This window comes from Callospermophilus lateralis, chromosome 4 (genome assembly GCF_048772815.1).
Source record: "Callospermophilus lateralis isolate mCalLat2 chromosome 4, mCalLat2.hap1, whole genome shotgun sequence".
Classification (NCBI taxonomy): Eukaryota; Metazoa; Chordata; class Mammalia; order Rodentia; family Sciuridae; genus Callospermophilus; species Callospermophilus lateralis.
The window spans coordinates 106,943,244-106,945,761 of record NC_135308.1 but is presented as its reverse complement, the minus strand read 5'-3'; the positions used below and the strand labels follow the sequence as shown (position 1 = coordinate 106,945,761).

At 33.7% G+C, this 2,518-nt stretch overlaps 1 non-coding gene across 1 annotated transcript; it reads left to right on the top strand.

The window, feature by feature from the left end:
* The first annotated feature begins 1,613 nt into the window (after window positions 1-1,613).
* On the top strand, window positions 1,614-1,720 carry LOC143398779 (U6 spliceosomal RNA). The gene has a single exon (XR_013091363.1). It is a non-coding gene; the product is annotated as a U6 spliceosomal RNA (small nuclear RNA).
* Window positions 1,721-2,518: the final 798 nt, after the last annotated feature.

Below are 2,518 nucleotides of genomic sequence, written 5' to 3'. Positions count from 1 at the left end.
ATAAAAGGAGGTAAGGAAATGAGCCATGATATTGAGAGCACAAAGCCCAAGGCACAGCATGACTGACAGTTTGGATAAATCAGGAACCAACATGACTGGAGTTGAGGAAGAGTGAAGGGAGATGAAATTAGACAGGTACTGGGTGGCTGGGTGGGGGAGAAGTTGACATCTTATAAGACTTTATAGGTCTCCCTCAGATTTTTTCTCTTGCTCTGAATGGAATGAGAAGTCCCTTTGAAAATAAAAGTGATAAAATTGGCATTAATATTATTTAAAGATCATTCTGGTTTCTGTGTTAAAAACAGATTAGAGGGATGCTTTGGCAGGCAGAATTTCAAAGATGTCCCCTAATAGTCCCATCTCTTAATTATTCTTCATCCCTCAAACACTAATCTAGGCCCTTCTCTGAAGGGACTTTGCAGATGAATTAAATTTACCAACCAGCAGACCTTAAAAATAGCAAGACTGTACTAGATTATTGGGGTGGGACCGATCTAATCACTTGGGACTTTGAAGAGGAATGAAGCCCTGTTGGCACCTTTGACTTCATGAAACCCAGAGCAGAAAGCCAGCCAAGCCTATTGGATTGATATGAAGTTGTGAGATAATAATTAGTTTTGTTTTTAGCTGCTGAGTTTATTTAAAACTATTACAACGGGAACTGAAAACTAATATAGGAGTAAGGCCCTTAATTAAGAAATCATTGCAAACTTCTAACAAGAGCTAATGGCGTGGACCAGGCAATAGAATGGAAGTGACACAAAGTGGTCAGGTTCTAAATATATTTTGAAATTAGAGCTGGAAGGATTTGCGGATATGCTTTATGACTGGGAGGAGCTGAGGATGACTTCAAGGTTTTTGTCTGAGCACATGGAAGGATGGAGCTTGCTATTGGTGGAGACAGCATCAGCTATGGAAGGAAGGGTTTGCAGAGAGAAATTTTGAGAGGCAGGAAGGAACCAACTCATATAGAGTTTTCTGAGACAAGAATTTTGAACTTTATCTTAAAAGTAAAGGAAAACTACTGAATAATTTTAAAAGTAGTCAAAAATAAGAATTGGATTTGGAACTTTAAGACTCTCAGGAGTCCTTATGGTGGTGAGACTGATGTGGTGAGTTGTATCTACACAATGAGGTAACTGGAGAGATATTTTTACCCAATATTTAAGAAAAGCAGCAAAGCCAGGGTCTCCCAAAGGAGAACCAAGGAGAGTCTCTTAGCTCATAGGAATGGAATTTCTCAAACATAAGTAATAAAATGACAGGCTGTTTCAAGAAAAAAATCCTCATAGGGCTCCAGGATTTTATTTAAGCTATTTTAAGCATAATGAACTAAGCATAAACAATGTATAAATAGGACTCTTATAGTTCAGTATACATATAAAGTGAACATTAAGAAAATTATAACTAAAATTTAAAACATTAATCTACATTATATAAGATGTTTTGTGGAAACTAAATTGTCAAAATTTGATTTAATAACTGAAAGATGTAATCTGGTTTCTTCTTTTTTCTGTCTTCCTTTAATTTTTTTTCTAAACATCAACAATACAAATGCAAATTCCTGTTGAAAAATGTATGTGCAAAATGCTGTTACCAACATCAAAGTTTTTGTGCTCGCTTCGGCAGCACATATACTAAAATTGGAATGATACAGAGAAGATGATCATGGCCCCTGCGCAAGGATGACACGCAAATTCGTGAAGCGTTCCATATTTTTGAGCTCAGTGTTTCCTTCTCTGTTTACCTAGTGATTTTCAAAGCTTGGAACTGATGTTGTTATTTAACTATTATCTGTAGATAGTTTGCATATTCTAACTTTTTTTCCATGTTTTTATTGGTGCATTATAATTATACATAATGTTGGGATTCATTGCTACCTATTTGTACATGCGTATGATAGAAAATATAATTTGGCAGAAATTGTTAAAAAAAATCAAAGTTTTGCTTGCTAGTTCAAAATAATCAGATATCATATTAGTCAAAATTTTGCCAATAGGCAGTCTTCAAATGGCATTTCTAATGAAGCATAATTTAATAATTTTGTGAAGTTTTTTGCTGCCATAAAGATGACATAGCATTGCAACATCTTAGAAATCTTCATTAGCATGATATTTAACAGTTTTGTTGAACATCTTTCATTATATATTTGTTTCTGCACGATTACCAATAAACTATTGCAACTGGACACATTTAAAGGTGGAATTTGTGTGGTCCATCTACTTAACAACACAACAGATTTTTCAAATTTAGAAGTCAATAGGCAAAAAAGATTAAGAGAAGAAATTAAAAGGATTAGAAAGGAAGAAATGAAATTGAATCTATTTGCAATTGTTTCAACTTTGTGCATAAAAACTCTAAAAGAAGATTCAGATAAGTTAGTAGAATTGACAAGAAATTAGCAAATTTGCTGAAAACTAAATTAAATAAACATTAGTATGCATCTCACATATCAGTAGTGGTTGAAAAATAAAATTAAAGTGATATTATTTTAAGTAGCACCAAAATACCAAATAAT